We start from the raw sequence: 21,938 nt of genomic DNA on the forward strand, positions 1-21,938 counted from the left end.
CCGGGCAGGAGAGACCGTGAGACTCCTATCTCCAATAAACCACCAGAAAACCGGAAGTGGCGCTGTAGCTCAAGTGGTAGAGCTGAGGGACAGCGCCCAGGCCCAGAGTTCAAGCCCCATGACCGACAAAAAAAAAAAAAAAAAAAAAAAGAGAGAGGTAAGCTGAGTACTGATGTATCAGGTCTGTCATCCTAACTACTCATGATGTTGAATTCTGAAGATTGTGGTTCAAAGACAGGCTGGCAGAAATATCATTGAGGTGTCTTCTCCAATAATCAGCAAAATGCCAAACTGGAGGTGTGGTTCAAGTGATAGAGCAATAGAAAAAAAACCAAGAAAGCCAAACAAAGCTGGACAGTTGGTGGCTCATACCTGTAATCTTAGCAACTCAGAAGGCTGAGATTGCAGGATTGTGGTTCAAAGCCGGTCTGGACAGAAAAGTCCATGAGACTTTAGTCTCCAATTAACTACTAAAAAAAAAAAAAAGACACCAGAGTGGCGCTGTGGCTTGAGTGGTAGAGGACAGGCCTTGAGCAAAAAAGCTCAAGGATGGCACATATACCCTAAGATCAAGTTCCAGGACCTGCCCTTTCAATCCCCACCCCACCAAAAGAAAAAGAGAGCCAAACAAGAGTACAAAGTTGAAATTTCAAGCCCCCAGCACCTCTTCCACATGTACAAAGATTGAAATCAAAGCAATGAAGAGAGCAAAATATAAATGAAAACTAATGATAGCTAATTACAGATTTTTTTTTTGTCGGTTGTGGGGCCTGAACTCTGGGCCTGGGCACTGTCCCTCAGCTCTTCAGCTCAAGGCTAGCGCTCTACCACTTGAGCCACAGCACCACTTCTGGCTTTTTTCTGCTTATGTGGTGCTGAGGAATCAAACCCAGGGCCTCATGCATGCGAGGCAAGCACTCTACCACTGAGCCACCTTCCCAGCCCTAATTACAGATTTTAAAAAAAGAAGTGATGGGTTTCACACCAAGGCTCTCTAGTTTCAAACTAGATCCTTCTTGCTAGGCAGAGGCTCTAGCACTTGAGTCTACTCCCCTAGCCTTCGCCCTTCATCATTTTGAACATGAAACCCACTGCCTCTGGATTACAAAGCAATTGATGAGGATTTGATTGGAAATTGTGATTTTTCTTTGACTTCACAGATGGTATTAACAACTGGTAACTACTAGTTGAAGTGGATTTTTGACCAGAAGTTGCTCCTGTTTACATCACCAAGTGAAGTGGGAGAGAATGGAGAGAGGCCCTGTGACCCAGTGACCCCAGTGCAGGGATTGCCCCAGGAAAGTTGCTCACAGAAAAGTGTGGTGCCTTTATATTTCATGCCCCTGAAATGTATCTGAAACAAGAATATGATGGCTTCAAGGTGGATCTCTGGGACCTGGGCACCATCTTGTTTTTCATGGTTACAGGAAAATTCCCCTTTAAAATGACCACTTTCAATCAGCTATGTACACAAATTGTACAGGGCAAGTACAAAATCCCATTTCACCTGACTGCAAAAGGACTTTGCATCCTTTTGAAGCTCCTAACTGTAGACCCGCAGCAGAGACCAGATATAGAACAAATCATGGTGCACCTATGGTTTGATCGAGTTGAGGAAGGCTCCCTGTATCCAGAAGAGCCACTGCCCAACTGTTGGACTCAATAATTGTCACTGCAATATGTGCCATGGGATACACCAAACCTCAGATTTGTGAATCAGTAATGCAGAGGGCTTATGATGAAGTCATGGCTACCTATTGTTTCATAAAAGATGGCCTAAAGCAAGACAGTGTCAGCCCTCTGCCTATTAAAACAGTGCACTCGGGTGTTGGACCATACCCAACTCCCACAAACCTTCCCACCTTCCCTTTCAGGGGAGCGCAAGTTTACCTGCTGTGCTCCATTGTTTGCCATTACCATCTGAGTTTGTGCAGATCTGCCATAAGAAGCAAAAGAGACACAGCAATGTCTCCCTGCCTGCCATTCCCCTCTGCTTGCTGCAGAGTAGCTCCAGTCCCAGCATCAACTTCCTGTATGATTTGGTGGCTGCCCTCCACTGCTGCTGCCTCCTGAAGAGCCAGGAGGAGACAGGGAACTGTAAAGCAAAAGCAAAAGTCCTGCCCTGTCTGTGCATCCCCAGGATGAGAACAGAGTCTGCAGCATTAGCAAGAGTCAGGGCAGCAATGAGCCTGGAATGGAATCTAGGAGATATGCCTGGTATGGTAGTTAGGAACTGCCAGAGGAGGCTACAGAGAAAGTCCTCACTGCTGTGCTTTCAGCATGCTCAGCAAAGAACTCTGGCTGCTCTTGCTTTGGGAACAGAGACAACACATCAGAGGATGATATCCTTCCCTTTGAGCAGCCTCAGAATGATAGCAGAGACTCTAGCTCCAGAAGAAAATGGGGCAGGAGGGGCGTGCTCTTTGCAGATTGTGCTGCTGTGTGCAGACCCAAGAACAGAGTAGTTCCAGAGAAAGCAGTGAAGAGCCCTGAAAGACACCAAAGCCATTGAGAGACAGAAGCCCTGTCACTGACAAAAGGAAGCTTCTCACCCACCCATCTGGGTACAGCAGAATAACCCCAGCCAGATTTGTAAGAACAGGGGCATGCAAGAGAAAATGAGCCTGTGTCTCTGGACACTGCTAAGCCCATTAGAAGACTGCTTGACAGTCACAAATCGGACTGCCTGAAAACATTTAAAACTGATTCTTTTAGAAAGGAAAGTCAAAATCCTACAAAGACAAAACAGCGACCATCATCATTATAAGCAAACAATTTTAAGATTAAACTGTCTATGGTTGCCTGGAAGTGCTGTCTTCTCTGTATTCTCCATCCTTAGTGCTTTTAGGATGAATGGGCATAGTTTAGAAGTGTTTGTGTTCCCACTTTAAAACTAGCTAAATGACCTCATCTTTGAAGCTCAAATTTATTTTTAATTCTAATTTCCCATATAGTGTGTAAACAAATGCCTGTTCTGTTCATTTAATAATGTACAGGCTATCCATCTGTGAATTTCAGAATCTATGATTTCTATAAGTTATCTATAAGAATCTGTGAATTCTAGAAGTAATTTTACAAGTGTGATGTAACTCCATCCTTAAAATCTAAAAAATAAACTCATTTATTTGCAAAAAAAAAAAAAAACAAAAACAGAGAGAAAAGAAAACCAGCCAACATCATTGCTGGTGAAGATGTTGAATTCTGTGCAGCCCCTCTTATGAGCAAGCACCTCAAGATTGATTACCACTGCCTGTGCCCACAATCCCTCCCCCACCTATGACGAGACACAGAACACAAGGGAAATAAGAAAAGTCAAATTGTGCACAGCCTATCAGTTCTCCTAAAGCTGCACAGCCCAAGAGATCAGAGAATGAGGATCCATGGCAACATCGGCTGAGAATTCTCAGTTCTGAACAACTGACCTCCCTGACAGAAAAGAAAACTAGGGAGTTTTCTGTTGGTTGGGGTAAAGTTTAGATCAGGTTCCCTTGGTTTTATTTAACTCTTTGCCTTGTTCTTCTTTCCTCCCTTAAAAGAAATTCTTAGTTTGTCTTTATATTTTATTAAGGAACTCTTTCAGGTTTTTGTTTTTGTTTTCCTGTTTTTCCACTTATATCGCCAACTCTATCTTTCACTCTCTTTTTTTCCCTGGTGGTCACAGAGTTTGAAATCAGGTCATGGGTACTGGCCTTGAGCTTTTCTGCTCTAGAGCTACCATTTGGACTACAGTTCAAGCCCCCCTGTATTTGTTTTTCTGGTGTGTGTGTGTGTGTGTGTGTGTGTGTGTGTGTGTGTGTGTGTGTGTGTGTGTGTGTGTGTGTGTGTGTGTGTGTGTGTGTGTGTGTGTGTGTGTGTGTGTGTGTGAGATTTATTGGTTACAAGTCTCATGGGTTTTCCCACCTGGACTGTGTGAGAATTAAGATATACAACTCTAAGCCTTCCTAAGAATCTAGACTTAGACGCATAAGTACACATCACCCTGATCTCAAACATCTTTCAGGGGGCTTTTCTCTTCTTTTCCTCTGCTTTTCATTTGTTTTATTGCTTATTTGTTATGGGGAGGGGGACTGCTGATCCTAGGGATTGAACTCAGGCTTGAACACTCATTTTTTTTCTTCTGAATTCTAGTAGGCTCTACAGTTTGAATGAAAGCTCAAATTTTGACTTTTTTGTTGTTATTTGGGTGCTGATCCTGCTGATTCTAAGGATTGAGCTCAGTGACTGCCACCTCTTCCTGAGTTTTATTTTTTTTTGTTTTTCCTCAATGTTAACAGCCTTCGCACGTTGAGCCACAGCTGAACTTTTGGCGTGTGTGTGTGTGTGTGTGTGTGTGTGTGTGTGTGTGTGTGTGTGTGTGTGTGTGTGAGCTAGTGCGCACGCGCGCGCTGCTCCTGGTGGTTGAACTCAGGGCCTGGCCACATTTCCTAGTTTTACTCACCTCAAGTGTAGCAGGCTCTATAACTTTACCCACAAGTCAATTCTGCCTTTTTTGGGGGGTTCTAGTTCTAGGGCTTGAACTATACCATGACCATAGGCCTAAGTTGCTTCTGACCCTCCCCTCCCCCAACCCTGCTTCCTGCTCAAGGTAGCAGACTTGAAAACAAGAGTAATAGCTCAACTTCTGGGCTTTGTTTTGGGGGATTTTAAAGTAGTAGCTAATAGGAAGCCAAAGTTACTATATAGAGCCTAGAAATCTGAGGACCATGGTTTGAAACAAGCCTGGGCAGGAAAGTCCATGAGACTCAATGAGCAACTATGAGGAAGGAAGCAGTACAGTTCTAGCCTTGAGCCAGCCATTCAAGTTAAAGTCCAATAACTTACTTAAAGTAAAACAAGTCTCATGGACTTTCCTGCCTGGTTGGATTTGAACTGTGATCCTCAGATTTCAGCCCTCTGAGTAGTTAGGATTACAGGTTTGAGCCACTGGTGCCTGGAGCTGTTTGAACTCTTTTTCTCAAGGCTACAGACACTACTACTTGAACCACAGCTCAACTTTGGGCTTTTTTGGTTGTTCATAGACGCTTAGAGTCCCAGGGCAAGCAGATACAGAGAGACTTAAAATGTGAGGATCACGATTTGAAGCCAGCCCGGGGCAGGTTCATCCAGTAGACTCATGTCTCCAATTAACCACCAATAGGGAGTAAGTAGTAGAGCTTTAACCATGAGCAAAACACCTCAAGGTTAAGCCCCAATACTGAACACACTAAACCAAGTCTCATAGAATTTCCTGCGCAGGCTGGCTTTGAACCAGGATCCTCAGATTTCACCCCCATGAGCAGCTTGGATTAAAGGTGTGAGTCTTGAGTTTAAAATCTTTAATTGGCTCTTCTTTGCCTTCCTTTTGATTTAACATTCTTGTTATTTTTTACTGTTCTTACTAGTGCAAGTGTTATGGCTCCTTATTAAAGGACTGGCCACTGTCTCTGAACTTCTTTTTTCTCTCTCTCTGTCTCTCTTTTCACACCAGGAGCCACAGCTCATCTTATGTTGTTTCTTTTTTGTTATTATTATTATTATTATTGTGTGGCAGTTTTAGGGCCTGTCCTCTTGGCATGACCTCTTTGTCTTATTTTATTATTTTCTTCAAGGTTATCAGGTTGTACTACTTGAGCCACAGCTCAATTTTTGTCTGTTTTTCTTTGGTGGTTAATAGTAGGTAAGAGTCCTATAGGTAGCCAAGGGTAGTACAGAGAGGGTTGAAATCTGAGGATTGTGGTTGAAGCCAGCCTGACAGAAAAGCCCATGAGACTCTCATCTCCAATTAACCACAAACAGACAGAAAGTAGTATAGCTCTAACCATGAGCAAAATCATTTAAACCCCAGTACTGTCCACACTAAAACAAATCTCCTGGACTTTCCTGCCCAGCTGGCTTTGAAATGGGATCCTCAGATTTCAGTGACCTGAGCAGGTAGGATTATAGGTCTGAGATATGATTTAGAAACCTTTCATTGGCTCCTCTTTCTGACTTCCTTTTCATTTATTTTATTGTTCCTGGTTGTTTTTATTGTGTTTTTGTTTTGTTCTTTTTGGTTTATTTTTCAGTTCAAGTCTTCTGGTTAGTTTTGAAAGGCTAGCCATTTACTTCTTCTTCTTCTTCTTCTTTTAGCTGTAAAGGAGGAGGATTGCAACTTAAGCCACAGGTCAACCACTAGCTTTTTTTTTTCTGATCATGGGGCTTGAACTCAGGGCCACCCCTGATCTTTTTTGCTCAAGGCTAGAGTTCCACTACTTTGAGCCACAATGCCACTTCTAGTTTTTAGTGGTTAATTAGAGATAAGAGTTTCACAGTGCCGGGCGCTGGTGGCTCACGCCTGTAATCCTAGCTACTCAGGAGGCTGAGATCTGAGGATCGCGGTTCAAAGCCAGCCCGGGCAGGAGAGACCGTGAGACTCCTATCTCCAATAAACCACCAGAAAACCGGAAGTGGCGCTGTAGCTCAAGTGGTAGAGCGCTCGCCTTGAGCTGAAGAGCTGAGGGACAGCGCTCAGGCCCAGAGTTCAAGCCCCACGACCGACAAAAAAAAAAAAAAAAAAAGAGTTTCACAGGAACTTTTCTGTCCAGACTAGCTTTCCACTGCTGATTCAGCCTCCTGAGTAGCTAGGAATACACATAGGAGTTACTGGCACCTGTATTCTTTTTTGTTTGTTTGTTTTTGGTTCTTGTGCTAGGGCTTGAACTCAGAGCCTAGTCACTGCCCATGAGTTGCTTTTGTTGTTGTTGTCGTTGCTCAAAGGAAGTTGTACCATTAGAATCAAAACTCAATTCCCAAGTTTTTTTTTTGGTGGTTAATAAGAGGTAAGAGTCCCGTGGCAAGCTATAGGCACTACACAGTGGCTTGAAATCTTTGGATTGCAGTTAGAAGACAGCCTGAGCAAGAAAGTTCATAAACCACCAAAAGGCAGAAAGTAGTAGAGCTGTAGCCATGAGCAAAACACAACATGTTCAAGCCTACCACTGACACTAACTTAAGTCTCATGGACTTCCCTGCCCTGATTTGCTTCAAACCACAATCCTCAGATATCAGTAACCTGAGCAGGTAGGATTACAGGTGTGCAACCCACCTCAGGATTTAAAAATCTTTAATTGGATCCTCTCCTCTTCCACCTTTCTTTTTATTTATTTTATTGTTCCTAGGTTTTGTTTTTGTTTTGACTTTTTCAGGTTTTTCCTCTGGCTTGGTATGGCCAAGCCACTCACCTTTGGTTTTTGTTTTATTTTGTTTTGTTTTGGTTTGGTTTCTGGATACCATCAGGCTCTACAACATGGGCCCGTAGGTCAGGTACTGGCATTTTTTTCTTGTGCAATGGTTCATCAGAAGACGTATGCAAGGCTGGGAATGTGGCTTAGTGGTATAGTGCTTACTGAGCATGCATGAAGCACTGGGTTCGATTCCTCAGTACCACATACACAGAAAAGGCCAGAAGTGGCTCAAGTGGTAGAGTGCTCACCTTGTGCAAAAGAGGCTAAGAGATAGTGCCCAGGCCCTGAGTTCAAGCTCCAGTACTGGCAAAAACAAAAGACACGAACAAAAATTTTGTAGTGTGGAATAAATAAACTGTGACAAGTGAGAAAATGGGATACTGCATCCAAAATGCAACATGGTCAAATTGTAGAAAAGTGGTGTATGAAAGAAGCTAAATACAAAATGTACTATTAGTATGTAAAGTATAAAAACAGACAAAATTAATCTAAGATAAAAGTCAGGACTATAGTTATCTTCCTGGAAGAAGGGGTATACTGTCTCTTAAAGAGTCTGCACAAGTTCTCATTATGAAAATTTATTGTTTTAATTTTCTGAATGAAAATTAAGGAATTGGAATTATTTCAAAAAGCTAAAGTATATATTGTGGAGCATGCCTATAATCTCAACACTCCAGACACTAAGGCATGAGGATTGTGAGTCTGAGGCCAGCCTACATTCATATCAAGTTCAAGGATGCTTGGGCTACATGGCTACATAGTAAAAAGAATGAAAAGAGAATCCAAAGACGCAGTACACTCTTGTAATCGCAGCTGCTCACAAAGCAGAGGTAGAATTGTAGTCCAAAGTCAACACAAGCAAAAGCTAATCATCTGATCCAAAAACAAACTACCTATTTCTGCTTTCTGGTTGCCATGATATAATTGATTCTGCTTTGCCCTAACATTATGAACTGACATCTCTGAAACCATAGATCAAAATAGATAATATAGACATAGATAGGCAGGCAGGCAGAAGAAAGGCTAAAGATGTGGCTCAAGTGGTAGAAACATACTTCAAAATAAATAAATAATAAACAAACAAATAAATAAACAAACAAAAGTTAAAATAGCTAGGCAGTGGTGGATTGATGGCTCATGCCTCTAATCCTAGCTTCTCAGCTATTCTGGAGACTGAGATCTGAAGATCACATTTCAAAGTCACTCAGGCAGGAAAGTCCATGAGATTATTATTATTATTATTTTTTTGGTCCGGTCGTGGGGCCTGAACTCTGGGCCTGGGAGCTGTCCCTCATCTCTTCAGGTAAAGGCTAGTACGCTACCACTTGAGCCATAGCACCACTTCCAGCTTTTTTTTGTCTGCTTATGTAGTGCTGAGGAATCGAACCCAGGGCCTCATGCATGCAAGGCAAGTGGTCTACTACTGAGCCACCTTCCCAGCCCCAGATTCTTTTTTTTTTTAATATATGTTTTTCTTATTGTTAAATAATGTACAGAGGGGTTACAGTTACATGAGTAAGGTAATGAGTACATTTCCTATCAAGCATTGTTATCTCCTCCTTTGTTTTTCCCCTACCATCCCTTCCCTCTCCAACTCCCCAACTCTTCCCTCCCCTCCTGAAGTTGTAAAGTTCGTTTTCAACATAGTACCTCATACATCTCATTGTTACAATGGGTCAACCTGTATACTTATTTGAGCCTTTTGTTTTTTCCCTTCCCCTCCTCAAATTAGAAAAACGTATATACAAGATACAGGGCACCGGAATCAAATACAGTGAAAACAAGATCAATAGAAAGCTTACAGATTGGGAGAAGATCGTCACTAGCCATACAAGGGACAAGGGTCTCATATCTAAAATATACTTAGAACTCAAAAAAAAAAATCCCCCAACAACAAATCCTCAAAGAGACAACTGCCCAATTAAGTGGGCTAAAGACTTAAATAGAAACTTCTCTGAAGAGGAAATAAAAATGGCCAATAGACACATGAAGAAATGCTCAACTTCTCTAGCCATAAAAGAAATGCAAATCAAAACAACATTGAGATTCCACCTCACCCCAGTTAGAATGGCTATAATCATGAAATCTAATAACAACAGATGCTAGAGGGGATGTGGCCAAAAGGGAACCTTACTGCATTGTTGGTGGGAGTGTAAATTTGTCCAGGAGATTATCATCTCCAATAAACTACTCAAAAAAATCAGGAAATAGGGCTGTGGCTCAAGTGGTAGAGGGTAGCCTTGAGCAAGTAAGCTCAGGGACAGTACTCAGGACTTCGTTGGGTTCAAGTCAAGTCCCAAGACACACACACACACACACACACACACACACACACACACACACACACACACACACAAAGGTTAAAATAAAAACTTAAAAAACACGGAGCTGGGAAGGTGGCTCAGTGGTAGAGCGCTTGCCTTGCATGCATGAGGCCCTGGGTTTGATTCCTCAGCACCACATAAGCAGAAAAAAAAAGCCAGAAGTGGCGCTGTGGCTCAAGTGGTAGAGCGCTAGCCTTGAGCTGAAGAGTTGAGGGACAGCACCCAGGCCCAGAGTTCAGGCCCCACGACCGGACTCAAAAACAAAAAAAAAAAAAAAAAAAAACTTAAAAAACACTAGCTACCTTTATCTAGGAAAGATAGTTAGGGTTCTGTGCTCTCTTAAAATGTTTCTAATCATGTATAGTATTATAAGTATCTCTCATTTTAAAAGATCACTCTTCCCTTCTGCTTAAAGTGAAATTATGAGAAAAATATTTTTGTAGAGCAGACATTTTCTTTTTTTATTATGGTTTTTTTTTTTATTGTGAAAATGCTGTATAGAGGGGTTATAGTTACATGAGTAAGGTAATGAGTACATTTCCTATGGAGCATTGTTATCTCCTCCTTTGTTTTTCCCCTATCATCCCTTCCCTCCCCTCCAATCCCACCCACCCTGCTGAAGTTGTAAAGTTCGTTTTCAACATAGTATCTCATACATCTCATTGTTACAATGCGTCAACCTGTATCCTTATTTGAGCATTTTGTTATTTCCCTTCCCCTCCCCAAATTATGAAAATGTATATACAAGGTGCAGAGCACCGGAATCAAACACAGTGAAAACAAGGGTTATATCATGGGAAAGAACATACTAAAGAAACAAAAAATCACATAGTACATTATATATACATTAAAAACAATAGCAAGAAAGAAAAAAACCACTTGTGTCCCTATCTTGGGGTTCATTTCCCTTCACATCAAATATCATCTTATATGGTCATATGTACATAGCTTTTGACCTTTTCTGTTTGTCCTAGACATATACTAGTTATAAAGCAGACATTTTCTAAGGCCAAAAAACTTCAGAATTTCTGGTCCATAAAATGCTATGTGTCCTACTTAAACTTCAGAATTTCTGGTCCATAAAATGCTATGTGCCCTACTTAAATGTTTTGTTTTTTTTTTTCCTTCTCCTCCACAAATTATACCAACATCAAATACTGTGAAAGCAGGGGTTATACTGTGGGGGAGGGACATACAAAGCAACAAAGAAATCACCCTATAAATATGTTAGAAACAATTGCATGAAAGAAATAACATTTGAATGTTTATCTTGGGGTTCATTTCACCTAACATCGACTTTTCTGTGGACCCATTGCAACAATGAGATGTACAAGTCGTTATGTCAAAAAATGAACTTTACAACTTTGGCGGGGGATGGGGGAGGGAGATGGGAAGGGATAGGAAGAGGAATCAAAGGAGGAGGCAACAATGCTTGATAAGAAATGTACTCATTATCTTGCCCATGTAATTGTAACCCCTCTGTATGGTATTTTCACAATAAAAAAATGCTATGTGAATGGTCTCTCTGTAACTCTTCAATGTATATTCCTGTATTTTTAGAGAAAGTTTACATATAGCTTTTACTCTACCACTCAGAAGTGATTGATCCTCAAATGACTGGCACCCCCGCCGAGTAGCAGTCCCATGACTCTTGCAGGAAAAGAATAGAAGGAAATGGAAAACCACTACAGGAATGGAAGGGAGGAAAGCAGCTTGCACTTCTTACTCACTGTGCTCTGAACAGCAGCGGAGATAGTAGAGAGGACACCAAATGGCACAGATACTGGTGAGGAGTTTTCATTTTCTTTGGCACTGTTTTGTCCTACAAAAGGGAGAAGATGTACAAGCACAAAGAAGAAAGGTCATGGACTGTTTTGCTTTATTATTATGTGATTTATTTTTAAAAATTGAGGCATTTTTGCATACAGAAATCTTAAAAAAACTATTTTAAGATGAAGGCTAAGGTAAGCAGTCTTTTAAAATTTCATTTCATTTCAAATATAAAAGTATTGATCTAGCTGGGTGTTGGTGGCTCACACCTATAATCCTAGTTACTCAGAAGGCTGACATCTGAGGATCACAGTTCTAAGCCAGAGCAGGCAGAAAAGTCCATGAGACTCTTATCTCAAATAAACTACTCAGAAGAAGCTGGAAGTGGTGCCGTGGCTCAAGTGGTAGAGTGCTAGCCTTGAGTACAAAAAGGGTCAGGGATGGTGCCCAAGTCCTGAGTTCAAGCACCAGGACTAGAAAAAAAAAAGTATTTATCTACACAACAGTAGAGTAAATAATTTCAGTGATATGACCTTCTAAATAAGGGGAAACTATAGTCAGAGACAAATCAATGGTTGACAGGTGCTGTGAACAGACAGAAAGGTGTGGCTACAGGGGCTGGGAAGTTGGCTCAGTGGTAGAGCACTTGCCTTGCATACCTGAGGCCCTGGGTTTGGCTCCTCAGCACCACATAAGCAAAAAGAAAAAAGCCGGAAGTGGCGCTGTGGCTCAAGTGGTAGAGCGCTAGCCTTGAGCTGAAGAGCTGAGGGACAGTGCCCAGGCCCAGAGTTCAGCCCCCACGACTGGATCCAAAAAAAAAAAAAAGAAAGGTGTGGCTACAAACTGGCCTGAAGGAACTCCCTCAGGTAATGAAAATATTCTTCTATCTTGTGAACCACATAAACACAGGAACTATCTGTATATGTGTATCACAATATACTGTGATTATATAGTGTAAACATAACTATAATTCTATAGTATGAACATAACTATTATCTCTCAACACAAAGTCATATTGCAAAAAATACCAGTTTTACTGTATGCAAATTGTAGCTCAACTTTGTCATAGAAGACTATGCTGATTATTAGTAAGGGAACCAATAGGCATTACAAAGATGAGTATGTTTCAAAAATAATCACTTCTGTTTTAACTTTAAAAAATCTTATACTATATCAACTAGTAAATCAAGTAATTTATATTATATAATATAATTATATTATATCAAGCACTATTATGGAGAGAATTTTTGCTTTCAAGTATTATAAATAAGCTGATATTACTCATGCCTTCCTACAGAGCAACTATAAAACCAGACAAAACCAGACACTGGACAAGAGACAGAAAAAAACTTTTGTCTAGGAGAAAAAAGAAACAAAGTCAACCCCACAACTAGGATTTCTGCTTAGAGTAAAGTTCCAAATCCCAACACACAGAGGAGAACCTAAAGACAACAGAACATTCACAGGCAATATAAGTCAGGGATAAAGTCTGGAATCAGGGAAGGCTGAAGCAGCTACCAGTTCAAGGTCAGAAAATCATTTCAGGGATGAAAAGCTGGTTCAATATACGCAAATCAATTAATAGAATTCATCACATCAACAAGAGCAAGGATAAGACCCACATGATTATCTCAACAGATGCAGAAAAAGCATTTGACAAGATTCAACACCACTTTATGATGAGAGCTCTGGAAAAACTAGGAATCCATGGAACATTCCTCAATATAATAAAGACTGTGTATGACAAACCTACAGCCAGCATTATACTTAGTGGCAAAAAGCTAAAGCCATTTCCTCTAAATTAAGGAACGAGACAAGAATATCCACTCTCTCCACTTCTCTTCAATTTAGTATTAGAATGCCTAGCTAAACCAATAAGACAAGATGCAAAAATAAAGGGGATCCAAATAGGGAAAGATGAAGCAAAACTGTCCCTCTTTGGAGATGATATGATCCTTTATTGATAGAACCCCCATGGACTCCACTAACAAGTTACTTGAGCTGATCCGAAACTTTGGCAAAGTAGCAGGGTATAAAATTTACCCTCAAAAATCAATGTCTTTTCTGTATGACAATAATGAGAAGAGCAAGGCTGAAATCAGGAAAGCAACTCCTTCTGTAATAGCCCCACAAAAAATAAAATGCCTAGGAGTTAACTTAACTAAAGAAGTGAAGGACCGGGGCTGGGAAGGTGGCTCAGTGGTAGAGCACTTGCCTTGCACACATGAGGCCCTGGGTTCGATTCCTCAACACCACATAAGCAAAAAGAAAAAAGCTGGAAGTGGCACTGTGGCTCAAGTGGTAGAGCGCTAGCCTTGAGCTGAAGAGCTGAGGGACAGTGCCCAGGCCCAGAGTTCAGGCCCCATGACCAAAAATTAAAAAAAAAGAAAAGAAAAGAAAAGAAAAAAAGAAGTGAAGGACCTCTATGATGAAAACTTAAAAACCTGAAAAGGGAAATTAAGACAGAACTTAGCAAGTGGAAAAACCTCCCATGCTCCTGGATTGGGAGGATCAACATCGAGAAAATGGCAATACTGCCAAAGGCTATCTACAAATTCAATGTGGTACCTGTAAATATCCCAACCTCATTCTTCAATGAAATAGAAGAAGCAACCCAAAAATTCATATGGAACAATAAAAGACCCCGAATAGCAAAAATGATCCTTAGCAGAAAGAACAGTGCTGGAGGAACATCAATACCAAACTTCAAGCTCTACTACAAAGCCACAGTAATCAAAACAGCTTGGTACTGGCACAAGAGGATCAATAGACTAGAACTGAAGATCCAGAAATGAACCCACAGACCTATAGCCACCTAATCTTTGATAAGGCAGCTAAAAAATAGAATGAAAGAAAGACAGCCTCTTCAGTAAATGGTGCTGGAAAAACTGGTTAAACAACTGTAGAAAACCAAAGTCGGATCCTTATATATCACCCTGAACCAGAATCAACTCCAAAGGCTTTGACCTCAAAGTCAAAGCAGACATCCCGAAAACATTACAAGAAGGAATAGGAGAAACTCTGGGGCTCCTTGACACAGGACAAAATTTTCTAAATAGAGACCCAGAAACACAACAAATCAAAGAAAGTTGGCAAATGGAATTGCATGAAACTGCAGAGCTTCTGCATGGCAAAGGACATAGCTAGCAAGATCAATAGAAAGTCCACATTTTCTTGATCCATTCATCTACTAAGGGGTATCTGGGTTGGTTCCATATCTTAGCCATGATTAATGCTGCGATAAACATAGTTATACTGGTAGCTTTAGTATAGCCTTGTTTGTGATCATTTGGGTAAATGCCCAAAAGTGGGATTGCTGGGTCATAGGGGAGTTCTATGTGGAGTCTTTTGAGGAACCTCCATACTGCTTTCCAAAGTGGTTGAACAAGTTTACACTCCCACCAACAATACAGTAGGGTTCCCTTTTGGCCACATCCTCTCCAGCATCTGTTGTTACTAGATTTTGTGATCATAGCCATTCTAACTGGAGTGGGGTGGAATCTCAATATTATTTTGATTTGCATTTCTTTTATGGTTAGAGAAGTTGAGCATTTCTTCATGTATCTATTGGCCATTTTTATTTCCTCTTCAGAGAAGTTTCTCTTTAAGTCTTTAGCCTACTTATTAATTGGGCAGTTGTTTCCTTGAGGATTTGTTTTTTGGGGGATTTAATTTTTTGAGTTCTAAGTATATTTTAGATATGAGACCCTTGTCCCTTGTATGGCTAGTGAAGATCTTCTCCCAATCTGAAAGCTTTCTATTGATCTTGCTAGCTATGTCCTTTGCCATGCAGAAGCTCTGCAGTTTCAGGCAATCTCATTTGTCCAACCTTTCTTTGATTTGTTGTGCTTCTGGGTCTTTATTAAGAAAATTTTGGCCTGTCCCAAGGAGCCCTAGAGCTTCTCCTATTCTTTCCTGTAATGTTTTCAAGTGTCTGCTTTGACTTTGAGGTCAAAGCATTTGGAGTTGATTCTGGTGCATGGTCATATATAAGGATCTAGATTTAGTTTTCTACAGGTGTTAAACCAATTTTGTCAGCACCATTTACTGAAGAGGCTGTCTTTCTTCCATTTTATTTTTTAGCTGCTTTATTGAAGATTAGGTGGCTATAGGTCTGTGGGTTCATTTCTGGGTCCTCAATTCTATTCTATTGGTTCTCAGGTCTGTTCTTGTGCCAGTACCAAGCTGTTTTGATTACTATGGCTTTGTAGTAGAGTTTGAAATTTGGTATTGATGTTCCTCCAGCTCTATTCTTTCTGCTAAGGATTGTTTTTGCTATTTGGGGTCTTATTGTTCCATATGAATTTTTGGTTGCTTTTTCTACTTCATTGAAGAATGAGGTTGGGATATTTCCAGGTATCACATTGAATAGCCTTTGACATTATTGCCATTTTCATGATGTTGTTCCTCCCAGTCCAGGAATGTAGGAGGTTTTTCCACTTGCTAAGTTCTGCTTTAATTTCCTTTTTCAGGTTTTTAAAGTTTTCATTGTAGTGGTCCTTCACTACTTTAGTTAACTCCTAGGTATTATATTTTTTGTGGGGCTATTACAAAAGGAGTTGCTTTCCTGGTTTCATCCCCTCTCTTCTCATTGTTGGCATACATAAAAGCCATTGATTTTTGACGGTAAATTTTATACCCTCATACTTTGCCGAAGTTTCGAATCAGCTGAGTAATTTGGGATTGGAGTCCATAGGATTCTTTCAATAAAGGATCATATCTGCAAAGAGGGAGAGTTTTGCTTCATCTTTCCCTATTTGGATCCCCATTATGTTTGCATCTTGTCTTATTGCTCTAGCTAGGCATCTAATATTAATTGAATAGAAGTAGATAGAGTGGACTTTCTTGTCTCATTCCAGAGCTTAGAGGAAATGGCTTTAGCTTTTCGCCACTAAGTATAATACTGGCTGTAGGTTTGTCACATACAGCCTTCATTATATTGAGGAATGTTCCATTGATTCCTAGTTTTCCAGCGCCTTCATCATAAAGGGGGTATTCGATCTTGTCAAATGCTTTTTCTGCATCTATTGGGATAACCATGTGGTTCTTTTTTTCACTCTCTATATTTTCTTTCTTTTTTTAAATAAGTTTTTTATTGTAAAAATACTATACAGAGGGTTATAGTTACATGAGCAAGATAATGAGTACATTTCTTATCAAGCATTGTTGCCTCCTCCTTTGTTTTTTCCCTACCATCCCTTCCCTCCCACCTCCACAACTACACTCCTCTTTCCACCTAAATTGTAAAGTTTGTTTTTCAACATAGTACATTCAACATTCTTGTACATTTCATTGTTACACTGGGTCAACCTGTATCTCTAATTAAACATTTTGTTTTTTTCCCCTTCCCTCTCCAAATTATACCGACATCAACAACAGGGGTTATACTGTTTGGGAGGAGCATACAAAGCAACAAAAAAAAATCACATGGTATATTATAAATACATTAGAAACAATCACAAGAAAGAGAAAAACCACTTGTTTTCCTATCTTGGGGTTCATTTAGCCTAACTTCATCTTATCTGGTCATATGTACATAGTTTTTGACCTTTTCTACTTGTCCCAGATATATACTAGTTATTGCAAATAAGGGAAACCATGGGACCTATATTTCTTGGGGCCTGGCTTACTTCATTTAATATAATTTTTTCCAAGTCTTTCCATTTTCTAACAAATAACATGTGGTTCTTATCCTTGCCCTTGTTGATGTGATAAATTATATTAATTGGTTTGCATATATTGAACCAGCTTTGCATCCATGAAATGAATCCTGTTTGATCGTGATGTATAATTTTTTTGATGAGTAGTTGAAGTCAATTAGCCAAAATTTTGTTGAAAAGTTTTGCATCGATGTTCATCAAAGAAATGTGTCTATACTTCCTTGCCTAGTTTGGGGATGAGGGCTACAATGGCTCATAGAGTTTGGTAGTGAACTTTCACTTTCAATGTCATTAAAAAGTTGGAGGAGTATTGGTCTGAGTTCTGCTTTGAAGGTCTTGTAGAAATCCCTTGTAAATCCATCTGGTCCTGGGCTTTTCTTGGGTGGGAGGTCTTTTATTGCTGTTTATATTTCCATGCTGGATATGGGTCTGTCAAGTTGGTTTAAATCATCTTGGTTTAGTTTCTGCATGTCGGTATTTGCTAGGAGATCGTCCATTTCATCCAGATTCTCAAACTTAGCATAAACGTTCTGAATCTTGGTTGTTTCTGTGATGATGTTTCCATTCTCATCTCTGAGTTTGTTCATTTAGGTGTGTTCTGCACTTTTTCTGATAAGATTTGCTAAGGGTCTGTCAATTTTGTTAAATTTTTCGAAGAACCAACTCAATATTTTGTTGATTCTATGTTTTTTTATTCTAATTCATTTAATTCTGATTTAGTTTTAATTATTTGCTTCTGTCTACAGGATTTGGGTTTATCTTGCTGCTCTTTTTCAAGGAGCTTCAGCTGTCTCCTTAAGTTGTTGGCTTCAGATCTCTCCAATTTGTTGATGTAGGACCTCAGAGCTATAAACTCGCCTCTAAGTACTGCCTTTTCTGTGTCCCAGAGGAGCTGGTAATTTGTGTGTTCATTTTTGTTGAATATCATGAACATCTGAATTTCCTTTCTAGTCTCTTCCATGACCCACCGGTAATTCAACAGTGTGTTGTTCAGTCTCCATGTGTTACAGGACTTTCTTTGGTGGCTTTTGGTGTTGAGTCCTAATTTTATTCCCTTATGTTCTGAGAGAATGCAAGGTATAACTTCAATGTTTCTGAATTTGGACAAGTTTGCTTTGTGACCTTAAATGTGGTCTATTTTGGAGAACGTTCTGTGTGCTGCTGAGAATGTGTATTCTGATGCTGCTGGGTGAAATATTCGGTAGATGTCTGTTAAATCTAGTTGATCTATGCAGTTATTTAGATCTGAGGTTTCTTTGTTGAGTTTTTGCCAAATTGGTCTATCTAGTGGGGATAGTGGTGTGTTAAAGTCCCCAACAATTAATGACTTTAGATCTATGTGAGATTTGAAAGTAGTGTTTCTTGGATAAATTAGGGTGCACTGTTGTTTGTTGAATAAATATTTAGAATTGTAATATCCTCCTGAAGGAGAGATCCCTTAATTAGTATGTAGTGACCTTCTTTATCTCTTCTCACTAATTTTAAAGTCTATTTTATCTGGTATTAGGATTGCAACTCCCGCCTGCTGATGGGGGCCGTTTGCTTGGTAGATATTATTCCAGCCTTTCCCTTTCAGAATATGCTTGTTTTTTATGGGCAAGGTGTGTCTCTTGAAGGCAGCAGATAGAAGGATCTTGCTTTTTAATCCAACTAGACAGTCTATGTCGCTTAATTGGAGAGTTAAGTCTGTTAATGTTTAGAGTTAGGGCTTTGAGGTGTTTGGTAGTTCCTGCCATGTTATCCACCTTCTTGGGAGATGTGACAACTGGGTTCTTCCTTTGATTCTTGGATTCTCGGTTTGGGTGTGGTTTCTTGGCTTTTATTGTGCTCTTGTTGGTTTTCTTTTATTTTCTTTTTTTTATTTTGTCAGTCGTGGGGCTTGAATTCTGGGCTTGGGTGCTGTCTTTCAGCTCTTCAGCTCAAGGCCAGTGTTCTATCACTTGAGCCACAGCACCACTTCTGGTTTTTTTCTCTGCTTATGTGGTGCTGAGGAATTGAACACAGGGCCTCATGCATGCAAGGCAAGCACTCTACCACTAAGCCACTTTCCCAGCCTCTAGCTGGTTTTTTATGTGTAGGACATCTTTAAGTATCTTTTGTAGGGCTGGTTTGGTGGATATATTGTTTCAGTTTTTTTGTTTTTGTTTTTGTTTTTGTTTTTTGCTATGGAAGGTTTTTATTTTACCTTTCATAATGAAGGAGAGTTTAGCTGGATACATTATTCTTGATTGATAGTTGTCTTTAGGGCAAGGCACACATCATTCCAGGCTCTTCTTGCTTTGTCTCTGCTGACAAATCTGAAGTTATTCTATTCTATAAAGGTTTCCCTTGATAGGTGATTGATCTTTTTTCCTTGACAGCTTTAAGGATCCTTTCCTTGGTCTGAATTGATCCTGTGTGGATTATAATGTAACGGTGGGATGTCCTGTTCTGGTCTGGTCTATTTGGGGTTCTAAAAGCTTCTTATATCTGAATAGGCCTATCTTTTTGCATTGAGAAGTTCTCTGCTAGGATCCTGTTAAATAAATTTCCTAGACCATTAACTTTCTCTCTAGTTGCTCCTTTATATCCATTATCCTCAGATTAGGCCTTCTGATGGTGTCTTCTAAATGTTGAATAGATCTATCATATTTTTGGATTTGTCTTGAATAGTTATCGCTTCTTTCTGTAGAATATCTAGGCTGTCTTCAGTCCCAGAGATTCTATCTTCTGCATGGTCTAACCTACTGTCAAGGCTTTCTACTTTGTTTTTCATTTCCTTCTAATTGGTCGGCTTTGATGGCTTCAAATTCTTTGTTGATTTGTTTTAGATCTTGTATGGACTTCTTTACTTCCTTAAGTTGGTTTTCAGTGTTCATTCTCAAACCCCTTAGTTGGTTATGGTTTCTGGACTCCCTTTCCTTCTGATGGGCTCCATTCAGCATTCCCTTTGTGGCCTCCCTGGATTCCTTCAGCTCTCTGTGGATTCCATGAATGCCTCCATCAATCTTTGTCTATTCTCATTCCGTTCATGCAATTTCTGTATTAATCTTTGATTAGCTTCCTCATGCTCATGAAATTCCTGTATTAATCTTTGGTTAGCCTCATCTTGCTCCCTATCATGCTCACAAAGAGTCCTTTGTAGGCTTTCAATCTTTTCATTCAGCATGTTTACCCGTAGTGTTTGTAGATCTTTTGGGAAAGTCTCCTTTGCATTATTCATTAACTGTTCTGTCACTTGATTATCATGAATGGGAGTTGAGATGCCTGGACTTGCCATTTTTCTTGTGTTTCTCTGGCTTGTTCTGCCCATTTGGTATGAAATAGTGTTCCTGCTTGAACACTATTTTAAGGCAAGCATCAACCAGAATCCTGTAGTTGCACACAGATCGACACAGTCAAAAATGAGTACAGATACAATCTAGTTCAACAGATACAATCTAATTCAACACCAAACAACTATGGATTAATGGACTAAGAATGGCAAAAAGGGAGTCAGCAGACTAGAAATGATTAAGTTTAGGGAAAATTGTGGGGAGAAAATAAGATTAGAGGAATGTGGAGAGGTAAAAGGAAAGAAGGAATTTAACCATGCCCTAATTTCAGAGAGGAAATGGATAGAAGGATAGGAGGAGAGATAAAAAGGAAAGATAAAAAAATAAAAAATAAAAAATAAAAAAATTAAAAATGAAACACTTAAAAATTATATAAGTATAAAGAAATAATACTACTATTAAAGGTGTTAAGCTTGAGAGGTTGTGAATTGAGTAATCAATTTCTGAATTAAGTATGCACACAATGAAGGATAAGGTCTAATAAGTGACGATAGGTATATATCTGGCGATGGGCAAAAAAGCAATTAATTTAAAAAAAAGGGAAAAGAGTAAAAGAGTTAAAAAAAAAACCACACACCTAAAATAAAAATTATGAAAAAGAACAATTTTTAATTTTAAAAAATTGGTAGAAAAAAGAGTTCTTTGATTTTTTTTGGAGGGGAAGGGGTTCTTGTGTCTCCCCTATGTCTGTAACCAGTCTCTTGGTGGAGTCTCTGGTTTGCTTGTGGTGTTTGGTTTTCCTGTGGCTTGATTGGTTTCTTGTCAGTTTGTTTGAGAAGGCAGAAAGAAGCTCTGCCTCACCCAGGACTTTGTGATCCTCCTCTTAGGCTAGGTCAATGGGAGGGAGTATGCTTTGAGTATCACAAATGGAGATGGCTGTTTTCTCTAGCTTGGAGTTGCTGTGATGAGGCTAAGTTCTGGGTAGGGTTGAAGCCTTTCAACAATCAGTAGCTTTTTCCTGAGAGGCTAGCTCTGAGACACTCATAGAGCCCAGCCTGGAGCCATTCTTAGGATTTATGTTTGCTGAGTTTCAATTGTTTTTCTTTTATCCTTCCTGCTGCTGAGTCTGCAGCCTCGGCTGCAGTGGGGAGGGGCAGCCTCTGGCTCTGTTTACCCAGTGAAGAAAGTCACTCCTCTGGGGGCAGAGGTTCCTCTGCCTGGGAAGGGCAACTTTCCCTTGGGTGGAGCTGAGCTGGGCAGGTCAAGTTCCTGTGACTATTGAATGACTCCTATTGTATTCTTCCAAGGCCTGAGTTGCACACTAGCTGCTCTGGTTGGGTCTTTGTCAGTATCAAAGTTCTTCTTTGGTGGTATGGGAGGGGTTAGCTTTCCACAACTGCTTCCTGAGAAGGAGTGAGGATGTCTTGGGCTACTCACACCAATCCCATGATTTCCAGGCTGTCCATGGTCTGTGACTGTCTGTGATCAGCAGGATGAATGTTTGTGCTCCTTGTCAGTTCTTGCCGGCAGTGAGTAGAATCCTCTCACACACTGTGTTTGGCCCTTTTGTCCTGGGTTCTCTGTGTTGATATGGTGGCCGTGGCAGCAGCTGTTGCTGCGGACACTGGCAAGTGCTCAGATCTGTCTCCTTGCCTGGATTTCCCCTCTCTGTCCAAACTCTCTGTACTATGATGGCACACTTGGTGTGACTCTTGAGCCTAGGACTTT

General features: G+C 40.2%; 1 long non-coding RNA gene across 1 annotated transcript in view; it reads right to left on the reverse strand.

Moving 5' to 3' along the window:
• Window positions 1-21,730, reverse strand: part of LOC138824969 (uncharacterized) — a 116,846-nt gene extending 95,116 nt beyond the window's left edge. The window contains exons 1-2 of the long non-coding RNA XR_011371239.1: window positions 21,648-21,730; window positions 11,257-11,348 (exon numbers count right to left, since the gene is read on the reverse strand). This is a non-coding gene — a long non-coding RNA (uncharacterized lncRNA). The remainder of the gene's footprint in view (window positions 1-11,256; window positions 11,349-21,647) is intronic.
• Between the last annotated feature and the right edge of the window lie 208 nt (window positions 21,731-21,938).

The sequence above is a fragment of the Dipodomys merriami genome, unplaced genomic scaffold (genome assembly GCF_024711535.1).
Source record: "Dipodomys merriami isolate MVZ:Mamm:240054 unplaced genomic scaffold, mDipMer1.0.p SCAF_130, whole genome shotgun sequence".
NCBI classification, from domain to species: Eukaryota; Metazoa; Chordata; class Mammalia; order Rodentia; family Heteromyidae; genus Dipodomys; species Dipodomys merriami.